We start from the raw sequence: 13673 nt of genomic DNA, 5'->3' as shown, positions 1-13673 counted from the left end.
TATGTGCTGTCTTCCCCGTACCATTTTCTTAAGTGGCACAGTAAGTCACTTGTATATTATTTTCATACTTACAAGGTCAATTCATACAATTGCAGTCCCATTTTACATCATTAGGGAAGCTGCTGTACCACTTCCATCTCTGCTTCTGTTGCATTTCTGTTCATCTTGGATGCTGCTGGCCCACCGAGTGTTCAAGCAGCAGCTTTAACGTGATCATGTCCATGTACAACAAGACAGCAAAGAAAGACGAGCATGGAATGTACCCTCAACCTGCAGCGAATCATTGGAGCTTTCAAATGAGAATGTGGAAGCACCTGTTTTGACTGGCTGGCAGCCAGGATCTCATAAAAGCTAACCTTAGCACCAAGGCAGCATATTGGAAACTTGGAAACAGCCTTGATTTTGCTTTTCAATCACATTTGAAGCTAATGCCCCTGCCCTTGTGTATGTTCCATCTGTTTTACAAGAAAAGAACATTCAGCAAAGAGGATTGCAAGAAAAGAATAACTGCTGTCAGGTTTGGCACAGCACAGAAGATATCAGATTCCCTCTGGAGTTTCAGGAAAGAAAGGAAACATCCAGTGAAAAGCTGCAACCATGGTCAGTGCATGTGCTTGGTTGGGTTTGTTTTTTTTTAAAGAAAAATTCATTAATTCCAACAACCGTCTTTGAACTTTGGCGTTGAAATCACAAATAGAATAGAGTAGAATATTGGCCAAGTGTGATTGGACACACAAGGAATTTGTCTTGGTGCATACATTCATCAAGAATCATAAGGTACAACACTTAACACTTAAATATTAATTGAAATCCCCATAAGTTCCATAAGCTTTTCTGTTTTTCTTTTTTAATAGTTGTAGTATAAAATACAAAAATAGGAATAGAAAAGGGATGGGATGGGAAGGGAAGGGAAGGGGAAAGTGCAGGAAAAAAAGGGAAAAAAAGGCATTGACTTCCAGCTACCTTTACTGCAGTAAAATAAGATAGTAACATCAAGCCTCATTTTTTTACTTTTACATAATCCTTCTAAAATGAGACTAGAGACTCTCTCAATGCCAGAGTGAGTAAAGGTGCTGAGACCCTAATCCTGGGCTCTTTTGGGCTCTTCTGCATGCAACATAGGCTCTGTACCATTCAGGGATGAATCTTTTTCTCTTCTCCAAGGACAAAATTATGGGTTTCACCCAGAATGGAGGTGAAGAAGCTCCAAGTAAAGGCTGCAGATATCAGGAATGAACACAAAATAACTTTTCAATTTTCTAAATGAGGCTGTTCTCCAGTTACAAAAGGGAAGAAATTCTTTTTAGCTGTGTGGGTTCTGATCTTAAAGCATTATAAACAATTCTGGCACCATTAATTGATTAGTATCCTTTTCCTCTTTGTTACTCAAAACTATACATTTAGTTTCAACAAGGGAAAATGAGAGAAACATTGTCCTTTTGCAAGTATTCCTGATTCCTGGGAACTGCATGGCTCATTCTTGCCAAATGAACATAAAAAAGACAGCTGCCTTTATGTGCCATTTCTTGGTATCAGGCATCGTTTTATGCCCTTTGAGTTATCTATTTTCCTACATTATCTTGAAGGTCAGCAAGACTCAATTCAGGATCCTTGATCTCTTTGCTTCCCACCAAACTGCCTGATTAAATATGCTGTGATTGCTAGAAACAGCTGGCAACATTCAGCCGGCAGTTAATTCTGCCAGGATGGAGGTGGAAATCAAGTGACAGCTTATAACATAATGAAAGATTGATAGTGGCGCTGAACCTTACATGCAGAAATAAACAGTTTCATTTGCCCATTTAGTCATTCTCCCATTTAGTTTATTGTTTAAAGGAGAACAAAGCATCCAAAGCTATAAACCAACGCAGGAATGTTTGCTTGCTATGAACTTTGCTAACCAGCAAGAGGCATGCATAAAACTTCTCTCAATTCCCAAACACCCCAGTGCTATAACACAGTGCCTGTCATTTTCATTTGCTCTAACACCCAATTATTAACATCTGTTGTGTTAATAAGTAAACTAACAGAACAGTCAGGTATAACTTTGCTTGCAAATAATGGGACATCCCCTATTCTTGTTTAGAATTGTGATTTTAATCATACTCCCAAGTAGGTTCAGATTTCAGTGGATTATGATGACAGCAGGAGGAGGAGGAGGAGGAGGAGGAGGAGGAGGAGGAAGAAGAAGGAGGAGGAGGAGGAGGAGGAGGAGGAGGAGGAGGAGGAGGAGGAGGAGGAGGAGGAGGAGGACTGTTCGCCTCCTTGAATCATGTATAAGAAATGGGCGACCATATAAATTTACTAAATACATAACACTGATCACAGATAGAACTCATAGAATTTTCTGAAATTTCCGCTATGACATTTTTGTAGATGTCTACTAAAGGCCTATCCCTTTATCCCTGCTGGTTGGGGAATTCTGGTAGTTGAAGTCCACATATCTTTAAAGTTGCCAAGGTTGAAAAACACTGCTATATAGGAATGATGAACGGCAGTCCAGCTTCTGCTTGTACACATCCAATGAACCTGTCACCCATCTGAATAAATGGATCTTTTATTGAACTGTTCTTACTATTAGGACTTTGTTCCCAACATTCAGTCAGGTTCTACCTTCCTGTAACTTAAATTCATTATTCTGTGTCTGGCTTTCTGACAAATGGAGGGCAGGACTTGGTCTCCTTCTGAGCCATATCTTTTCAGATATTTGAAGAGTACGATGATATCGTTCTTTCTGCACAGTTGTCTCAATAATCATAATCACTCTTCTCAAAACATTGTAACTGGTTCCTAATCATCCTTATTGCTATTCTCTGGATATATTTCAGCTTCCTCAATTTTCTTAAATACAGGATGCTCAGAACTAACACTCCACTTGAGATGGAGACTGTCAGTACAGAAACAATGGGACTATTATTTCCTGAGACTGGAATAGTGGCATAGTCCCGTTGCCTGGAGGCCATGCAGATCTGGATGGGGAGGAACAGGCTCAGATTCAACCCCTCCAAGACTGAGTGGCTGTGGTTTCCGACATCCCGATATAACCAGCTAACACCATCGTTGGCTATTGGGGATGAGATCTTACCCCCCTCAGAGAGGGCTCGCAACTTGGGCATCCTCCTGGATTCACGGCTGTCTTTAGATGATCATATGATGGCTGTGGCCAGGGGGGCTTTTTATCAGGTTCGCCTGATTTCCCAGTTGCGTCCCTTTCTGGATTGGGACGCCTTGCGCACAGTCACTCACGCCCTCGTCATCTCCCGTCTGGACTATTGTAATGCTCTCTACATGGGGTTCCCTTGAGGAGCACCCGGAGGCTCCAACTGGTCCAGAATGTGGCCGCGCAAGTGATAATGGGGGCGACTCATCGCTCCCATGTAACACCCCTCTTGTGCAAGCTGCACTGGCTCCCGGTGGTCTTCCGGGTGCGCTTCAAGGTGTTAGTTACCACCTTTAAAGCGCTCCATGGCTTAGGATCTGGTTACATACAGGACCGCATTCTGCCACCGTTTTCCTCCCACCGAGCGACACGCTCCCACAGAGAGGGCCTCCTCAGGGTGGCCAAACAATGTCGACTGACGACCCCCAGGGGGAGAGCCTTCTCTGTGGGGGGTCCTACCCTATGGAATGAATTGCCCCCGGACATACGAAGGATCCCCGACCTCCACGCCTTCCGTCGTGCTCTGAGGACCCTATTATTTCAGCAAGCCGGTCTGACGGGATAAATGATTTTAAATTGGGTTTTAAAAGTGGTTTAATATGGTTTTAATTGGAAGTTTTAATTTTGGCCAAAGATTAAATTGTTTTAATATGTTTTTTAAATTTTGTCTTGTATGTTGTTTTATCATGGCTGTTCAGCGCCCTGAGTCCTTCGAGAGAAGGGCGGTATACAAATATAATAAAAAACTATTAAGTTATTAAGGTACTACTTATAGGCATGTATATTATTTGTTTTGTTGTTTTGTTTGTCATTTATCTGGTGTGTTGTCTTCTTTTTTAATGACAAATGTAAATAAAGATTATTTTTTAAAAAAAATTTAAAAAATATATAATAAAAACTAAAGCTAAAAATAATGCAGTCTAAAATTATGTTTGCCTTTCTTTTTTCACGTTGTACATCCACCATGTATAATCCCAAGATCTTTTTCCTAGTTATTGTTAGCCAATCAGGTACCCTTCATTAAATACCTGCAGATTTCATTTCTAAATTGAATATACATTTTTAAATTTTTGCATCTTACTATTTCACCATAGATAAAACTCATTTACATTATTTTGGGTTTGTCAATCCCTCAGTAAATAAAAGAAAAGAAGCTAATGGTGCAGTGCATGGTGTTTATTATGCTGGACTAAAATTGGGCTAGGTAGGTGCATGTTGCAAACATTTCCAACTTCAGTGAAACAAGGCCCTCTGGGATTTATTAATATGTTTACAACATGATGGATTTCAAGGGAATTCATCATACTCTTCCCAATGCAAGCAGGATAAATTCCTTATTTAGAAGTGCCTAATATTTATGGGTCTTCCTTTTGAGTAGAAATGTACTGTATACTCTAGTAGTTGGTCTTCTCCAGTGCTTTAATATCAGTGGAATATAAAATGGGCCAAATTCTGTGCACTGTTCTAAAACCTCCCAAAATAACAGCTTGGAGAAGAATAGCAGCGAATAGGTTCACCAATTTAACTTTTACGAAGAAAAGAATGGAATAAAGTTTTCTCCCAGTAATTAAATGTTGCATGATTTCAGTGAGATTGGAGAAGATTTAGCAAGTTTTTTAATATATGATTTATAGATTATAGAAATTGGATTAAGACTTGGAGAGCCAAGTTCAAAATGAACCTTACTCATGAAATCTGCCTATTGGCCTACTATTATTTCTCAACCCATCCTACTTTACAGAGTTGCTTTGGAGAGAGAATGGAAAGAGGGAGACCTACTGTATAAATGCAATCCTGAGCTTTGTGAAGAAGGATAGGATATAAATTCTACCCCAAAAAATCCCTACAGGCACTATTTTGCTAATCTTGCTTAAAGGCTCAGTGTTCTATAAACTTTCAGATTTGAGTATTGATGGCACTGAAGTAGTTTTTATTATTTGGGTAATGTGTTATTCATGTTGTTTTATAGATTGCTTTAGAAGAATATAGATCTTGAAAGTGATCTAAATATATTCTACACTATTTAGGAAGTCAAGATTAGTTCCAGATGTTACCAACTAAAGGGTCACAAGTAACAGAATGAGAAAAGTGAGTATTTTTTGCTGGAAGTATTTCAAAGTAGACATTTTTCCATGAACTCTAAAACTATAATCCCAGTGGCAATCATTTAAACTGATTCTCAGTGGAATTGCTACTGAATTTCAATTTACTTGGATTAATCACTGGAGTCAAAATTTTAGCCCCTAAAAAAAACTCCAGTCTGGACATTTAATTATTGAAATGACCTTTTTAGGCTCTTCATAAATTCAGCAAAGAAAAGCCAGTGAAGTGATTAAATGATTGAACTTGGATCAGGAAAACCTAAGTCCCTATATATCATTACGGCTAACTGGATTATTTTGGGTTTTGATTATTTTCTTTTTCAGTCCAATTAACATCACACGGCAGTTTTTGTTCTGATAAAATGAGGGGGGAGCCCAAGAACTCATGACACTAAGGTTTCAGGGGGAAAAATGTGATCTAAATGCCAAAAATAGATTTTAAAATACTATGAATCAAATAGCTTAACCTGTGGCTACTCAGTAGATGTGTATCTGCTCACGTTGTTAAAAATAATAGGAAAAACAAATAAACTGCAGACAATTGAATTGAGTACATTCAATTAGTCTTAACTTCAGATGGGTGTCTTTCCTTGGTATGAAGGCTGTTGCCTTGATTTGAATCAGAAGCAAAGGAGAAACTCTACAATGTATGACTTGTAGGACTTCCTGACCTTTTTCTGTAGCAGCTTGACTGTTTTTATCTTCAAGATTACTTATCTTGGTTCTTTGTTTGTCTGCCCATGGAGATACAGGATGCAAGAGAAATAAAAGAAGTATTGCAGTTGTCAGAGACAAGTTGCAAGTCAGAGGTGATTTCTGAGCAGGAAAAAGAGCCTTGATGCTGTAACATTGTTCCAATGGAAATACCTTGAAACCATGGATTTTGCTGTTTTGACCAGCTCATAAATTCAAGGCCATGAACTTTCTGGGCGATGATGACTTTTTGCACTGTCTCTTTTCTGACCAATTGCAACAGTCCTTAATTAGCTTGGAAAGTTGCCAATGCCTTTGCTATTAGTCCAAATACTCCCATTACTGCAGAAAAATAAAGATTCCTGTTTTTGCAGTGACTTTTGTCCCCTTAGTTTTCAGTAATAAGATCCAAATGAATGGATTTAATAAAAAAAGGGCTGCCTATGTTAAAAAATAATCCAAATTACATGAAACTAAGCCATAATCCAATTTTCTACCTGATACAATATGGAACACGTGACTTTTTAGATTTCATATCTCCCCCTCAAAAATGGCCATGGATTAGTGGTGAAATTCAAATTTTTTTACTATTGGTTCTGTGGATGTGGCTTGGTGGGTGTGGCTTTGTGGGCATGGCAGGAGAAGGATACTGTAAAATCTCCATTTCCACCCCATTCCAGGGGAAGGATACTGCAAAATCCCCATTCCCTCCCCACTCTGGGACCAGCCAGAGGTGGTATTTGCCGGTTCTCCGTACTACTCAAATTTTCACTACCGGTTCTCCAGAACCTGCTGGATTTCACCCCTGCCATGGATGACCCAGAAAAGTGCACAGATGCTCTGTGTTTAGTAGAATGCTTTTTCACTTGGAAAAAGTTGTGAGGTCTTTACAAAAGCTTTTTCCTTATTTACAATTTGTATCAGCAGTCAAATTCCCTGGTGACCTCAACATTCTCCTTTGATTGTACAAAAACATTTCTCCGGCCCAGGTTTTAAATGGTTTTGTGATGATCCTTCCAAAACTGAGTCATCATGAGCTTTGTAGGACTCCTCCTGCTGCTGCTTTTCTGGATTCATGTGGACTTATTAAACTCACGTTAACCAAGGTCTGGGTTTGCCAGACCAGAACCAAAACAAGAAATTTCAGTCTGCAATGCAAAGAATGTATTCTGGCACTAAACTAAGGTTACATGCCAACAGGATTCAAGTAAATTTAGGGCATGGGTGTCAAACCTGCCACGTCATGTTCCCATCGCGTGACATTTCACAATGTTTTTCCCCTTTGCAGAGCTGGGGTGGGCGTGGCCTGCACATGATGCATCTGGCCCATGGGCCACCAGTTTGACACCCCTGATTTAGGGGATCCAAGAATGGAGAACATTGATTGGATATTCAACTTGGAGGACTGATCAGGAATAGATAAGAATAGTAAAATATATGCATTTATTTTTGGAGAGTATGAAATGCCCTGCATGCCTTCTCAAATATTTGCTGACAGTCCTGAGAACTAGAAGCAAAAGACAAGGAAAGATTAAAAGTAGAAGTATCAGGCATAGATCCATACAATTTGTCTATGGATGTATATTATTGAGGTTTCCTTCCCAGCAGAATGGATTCTCACAAGAAACCAGATAATCAAATATATATTTTGGAGGGATGGAGAGAAAAATCTGTCTACTTCTTAGTGATCAATTCAGCTCCATAGTGAAAAGGAATAATAAAAGGTTCATAAATCTCCCAAGGCTAACAACAGTGGATCTAAACTACAGCTTTGAACAGAGGCCTTAGAACAGAGGTCTTCAAACTTGGCAGCTTTAAGACTTGTGGACTTGTGGCTGGAGAATTCTGGGAGTTGAAGTCCACAAATCTTAAAGCTGCCAAGTTTGAAGACCTCTGCCTTAGAAGTTGGGTTGTAGGAGTTCAGTAGTGTGAGCTGCTCAACCAAAGGAGAAATTTGCTGAGCATCCAACAAAATCCAAGGAAATCTCCATCCATCCAAGGCCATCCGTGGAAATCTCTTTGCTTCCTGTAGGGCCAACAAAGGCAAACACTACTCTCTGATCTCTAGAAACCCAACCCTCCTTATGCTAGTTTTTGACCGTAATAAAGATTTGATTGATGGACCATAAACATCCTCATGTTTGTTTGGGTTAGAGAAAGATTCTTTTTTTTTCCTGATGCCCCTCTAGTTTATGCTTATTGTACTTCAGCAAGAGTTAGATCTGAAATCTAGGCATTAAATGATCTGTGAATATTTAGTAGCAGCATGCTCTTCCTGTGTATGCAAATTGGTCCATTTTGCATTGATTCAGTGTCATGCCTTTAATTAGCATATATATTCCAAGCCATAGCCGCATTCCCCTCACCAGATGTTCCTGTACACTCACCCTTCATCATTTATAATTATAGCCCCACAGTCACAAATGTCCATACTTTATTGTGCAGATTTGCATTTGTATGTATTATGTGCATTATATATTGTATGCCATTTGGCCATTCCTGTCTTATCCAGTAATAGTGTTTTCCTTGCTGTCCTTCTTAGATGGATACCATATCATCATGGAAGCTGTTAACTGTTCAGAGTTAGGTTGATTGCAGGTGACAAAAACATGAAGACTGATGTTTCCTCAATGGGAATGAATGAAAACGGGATCCTGAAAACTGAGGCTGTCTCTCGGGTTCTTTTCAATGGGACCTCTAGCTCAGATGATACCGCTCCAACTCAGAGATTAGGTTGGAGAGAGAGACAGCAAAAACATCTTTGCAATTAACAAAGTGAAAAGGGGGGGCATTGTCCAGTTGGAGTTAGAGGGAAATTAGCTTGCAGGGCTATAAAGAAAGAGTGGCATTAATTGCAGTTTTAACATCTCTCAGGTTTAAGTGATTCACCTTTTCCCTAGAAGTATCGGTGAGTCTGTACTGTTCTCTATCCTCTTGTACACAAAGCAAATATTGATGTACAGTACATGCAAATGACACAAACTGATCTTATTTGCATGAAGCCATAACTCAAAATGAGATCCATTTGGTTTAAGTCTAATATGCTATGTGAATTTACAAACCTTGATTTATGGTTTAGCAGAGGCTGTAGGTAACTTGTTTGCCCAAGGGCAGGAGGGAAATATAGGTATAACTCAGCTTCAGGCTCCGTGACAAGCCAGGTAATAAATAACACTCACACATATACGCCATACCATGAACTGATAAGCTTTTCTGTAACAACCAGGAGAGCAGAGTGCAAAAACAAGTAGAGCCTGCAACCATGTGGAACAGACACTAAGAAGAATATTTTTCTCTCTTTTTTCTCTCTCCTCCATCTCTCCAAATAGTTCAATTAGATGATGACTATTGAAAATTCACAGCATTTTCCCATTATTTTCAGATAGGAATATATGAAACCTAAAGTTTGAGACCTAAAGTAGGGATAATATTGTAAAAAAAAAGACAACCTTTCAAAAACTCACTTCCAAATGCAGAGGGGAAAAAAGAAAAAAAAAACCCTTTTAGTGGGGTTTTGGAGAGCTCATGTATTTTTTTTCCCTTTGATGCTCTGCCTGGTTTCTTAACTCTAATATTTATTAGTTCAATTTATATTCCGCCTTTCTCCGGAGACTCAGGGCGGCTTATTATTACAATTATTACAGTTTCTTAATATATTTTGCTGTTAAAGGTTTTTCTGCATGTGTAATGTTTTCTTCCCATGTCCCTGGGTTCGCAGCATAATAAAATATCTACTTTTAAAATTCTAAAATCTTCCTTTTGTGGGAAGAAATTTGGGGATGGATTTAAGGTTTGGGGCGTCTCTTTTGTCCCTTAAAAGCTATCAGCAGTGGGAACAATAGATCAGCTGGGGGAAAGATGTCAGTTGTGTCCGGCCCATTCAGGATAAGCTCGGAGGGCTGCAAATAGGGTTGATGACGATGCATGTCCCTATAAAATGTGAGTTGCTTGCCCACTCTTGGTCTGGGAAGCTAGGTCATCCTGTAATCTCACAGTGAGCACACTGAACCAGTGGTGGGTTCCTCCCGGTTCGGTCCGGTTCAGCCGAGCCGGTAGTGGTGACGATATGACATCACCGAACCGGTTCTCCCCCCCCGCCCTCCCACCCACATACGTTATTCTTACCTTTTATTTGGTCCCACCCCCAATCTATTGCTGCCTCCTGAGTCCCAGCTGATGACTAGAGGGAAAAAAACTGTTTAAACTCTTGCCGCGGGGCTTCAAAGGGCCGTCCTACAGCTGATCAGTGTTAAAAGCAAACAAATGAGTCGGGTCATAAGTGCGAGGACTAGTCGTAAGTGCGAGGATCTTCCAGAAATGACTCTGACCAGCTAGCCACGCCCACCTAGTCACATGACCTCCAAGCCACATCCACAAAATAAGCCACGCCCACAGAACCGGTAGTAAAAAAATTTAGAACCCACCCCTGCACTGAACAGCTATCTGGGCAATCTTAATCTTCTGCTGATGTTCCCCAAGGTTGACTTTGAGAAGCAAAACACTCAATATTGACATAAATATAGAGCCATAGAAAGCCTTTCTTCCAGAACTACTATAAAACCAGCATCAAATTCTCTAATTAGATCTCTTTGGATGACTTCAAGCAGAACATGGATAGATATTTGTCAAGGATGCTTTGATTTGGATTCTACACTGAACAGAAGGTTGGGATAAATGGCCTGAATCAGTATCTCTTAGATGCTGCAAAACTAGTATTATATAAAAAGCATGCAGATACTGTGTGTCCTAAGTGTTTGTAAATACCTTCACCTTGGAAGCTTAGTCACTATTACACACAGACAGCTGTGGAAATCTCCTGCAAAGCAATTCAACCCATTGTCCTGACTCTTGCTATGTTGCCTGTGTGGGAAGAAGATTTCTCCACCATACGCCATGCTGGCACAGTGGTTTGAAAGCAGTATTGCAGGCTAACTGTGCCCACTGCCAGCAATTGGATCTTGACCAGCTCAAGGTTGACTTAGTCTTCCATCCTTCTGAGCTCATTAAAATGGGGACCCAGATTGTTGGGGGCAACATGCTGACTCTATAAACCATATAAAGAGGGCTGTAAAGCACTGTGAAGCAGAGATGGGTTTCAGCAGGTTCTGACCAGTTCTGGAGAACCGGTAGCAGAAATTTTGAGTAGTTCAGAGAACCAGTAGTAAAAATTCTGACTGGCCCCGCCCCCATCTATTCTCTGCCTCCCAAGACCCAGCTGATCAGAAGGAAGTGGGGGTTTTGCAGTATCCTTCCCCTGGATTGGGGAGGGAATGGAGATTTTACAGTAACCTTCCCCTGCCATGCCCACCAAGCCACGCCCACCAAGCCACACCCACAGAACCAGTAGTAAAAAAAATTGAAACCCACTACTGCTGTGAAACAGTATATAAGTCTAAGTGATATTGCTATAACCCTTTAGACTGAAGTGGGGAAAAGGCTCAGTAATGTATCCAGCCATTTTCCTGCACCGGATATGACTTTTACGTCTGCTCAAGGCTTTGCAAAGTGCAGGATTGAAACCATGTTGTGGTTCCAGTGGGTTAAGAGAGTTGGCATTCCCTTTGGCCAGCAGATGGAAGTAGAGATGCAGATAGAAAACAGAAAGTTGGCATCATATGCTTCTGCCATAACCTAATAGCCTTGTAGCTTTCTTCTTCTGAAAAAAGAATAGCTACAGGTTGCTCATTCTTGAAAAATTAAAGAAACACTGGCCTAATTATCCCTTCCAACCCAATGATTTTTGGGAATATTAATTCTCCTCAGTAAAACATGTTAGGTTGGCAATCTAGAAGTTCAAAAGCGTGCAAATCCCAGTAGATAAATAAGTACCATTCCGATGGGAAGCTTACTGCGTTTCATATTTTCATTACATGATGACACAAATGTCTCTCAAACAACGCATGTTCCCTCTGCTGAGAATCAGAGATGAGCCCCCTTGAGTCACTCATGACTAGACAAGGGAAATCTTTAAACCTTTTTTTTTTTTAAATGCTAAGTAAATGCATACTTTTCTGTTCAAAAATGACTCTTATTAAAGATGAACAGTCCACAACTAGAGCGCAGGTGGCTAGATTCTGAGCAGCAGCACAGGGGATTCGTCGGAAACAGTGTCTAGTCCACCATAGTTATGTTATATAACAAATGTGGCAAGCCCTTTGCACTGCTTATTCCTTTCCCTTTTAGTATTAAACTGACAATGGGCCACACAGTTTATGGATTATAATTTTAGTATAGATAGACCATGTATAATTGACAGCCTGGATTTTATCATAGATTTTAGTTGTTATTTATTATTTTATACTGGAATTTTTAATTGTACGTTTACTGAGTATTTTTATTTGTTCTGGTCTCTGGTCTATGACTGTAATAAACTGAATTGAATTGAATTGAATTGAATTAATTTAATTTAATTTAATGTCCAATTTATATACCGCTCTTCTCCCTGAGGACTCAGGGCGGTGTACAGCCAAGATAAAAAACATAGAATACAAATATTAAAAAACATTTAAATATATATATAAATTTTGGCCCAAAGTTAAGAAATCACAAACTGATTAAAAGAATTTAAAAATTTCTTCTTAAGCCAACCCAGCTTGCTGGAAAAGATGGGTTTTAAGGGAACGACGGAAGGCATTGAGGTCATGGATTCTCCTTATCTCAGGGGGCAACTGATTCCAGAGGGTAGGAGCCCCCACCGAGAAGGCCCTCCCCCTGGGGGTCACCAGCCTACATTGTTTGGCTGATGGCACCCTGAGGAGGCCCTCTCTGTGGGAGCACACGGGTCGATGGGAGGAATTGAATTGACTCTCATTAACCATATTGTTTTCTGATTGCCTATTGCAGATTTTATGCCTCTTGAGAAGAAGCTCTGTCAGAAAGAAGAATTGGTGGAAGTATCAAAGATGCAGGTCACGAATAAGGTTAAATATTTGGGGATACATTTGACAGCAAGATGTGGTACTCTTAAGGAGAACAATTATGATAATCTTAAACAACAGACAGTGACAGATTTAGCAAAATGGGAGAATTTGCAATTATCATTGATAGGGAGAATATCAACTATTAAAATGAATATATTGCCCAGACTTTTATATTTATTTCAGACAATTCCAATTAAGTTGGGGAAAAAGTATTTTGAAGATTTAAATAAAATTGTGTTAAAATATATATGGCAGGGCAAAAAGGCAAGGATAAAACTAAAATTGATGCAAGATGTTAGATCAAGAGGAGGTTTTGGTTTGCCGGATTGGGAATTATATTACCAAGCTTGCAATTTGATGTGGATTAAAGAATGGATAACGTTAAGAAATATTAGATTGTTGACTGTAGAAGGACATGATTTATTGTTGGGTTGGCATGCTTTTATGTGGTATAAAAGTGCAAAAATACAGGGTTATTTCAGAAGGCATATGATACGAGAATCTTTGTTATTAAATTGGGAGAAGATTAAACAATGTCATTATTTAAAAATTCCAGTCTGGTTATCACCTATTGAAGCAGTCTCACATGCAATAACATTCAGGAAGGAACAAATTGTTAGATATGGTAAATTATTAAATGAAAGGAGGGAACTTAAGTCAAAGCAAGAATTAGAAGAACAAGAGTTTGAAATGGAGTGGTTTTCATATATGCAAATACAGTCTAGATATGAGGAAGATTCTAAAATGGAGGGTTTTTATAGTAACTTGATGAATTTAGATAAAATCTTAACAGGTTCT

At 39.5% G+C, this 13673-nt stretch overlaps 1 long non-coding RNA gene across 1 annotated transcript; it reads left to right on the top strand.

Annotated features, from left to right (window-relative positions):
• Positions 1-506: 506 nt before the first annotated feature.
• Positions 507-12927, top strand: LOC148116960 (uncharacterized). The gene is made up of 3 exons (XR_015731601.1): positions 507-600; positions 5188-5248; positions 12799-12927. It is a non-coding gene; the product is annotated as an uncharacterized LOC148116960 (long non-coding RNA).
• Positions 12928-13673: the final 746 nt, after the last annotated feature.

The sequence above is a fragment of the Pantherophis guttatus genome, chromosome 1 (genome assembly GCF_059756535.1).
Source record: "Pantherophis guttatus breed Tessera chromosome 1, ASM5975653v1, whole genome shotgun sequence".
Classification (NCBI taxonomy): domain Eukaryota; kingdom Metazoa; phylum Chordata; class Lepidosauria; order Squamata; family Colubridae; genus Pantherophis; species Pantherophis guttatus.
This window is presented reverse-complemented; position numbering and strand designations above follow the sequence as displayed.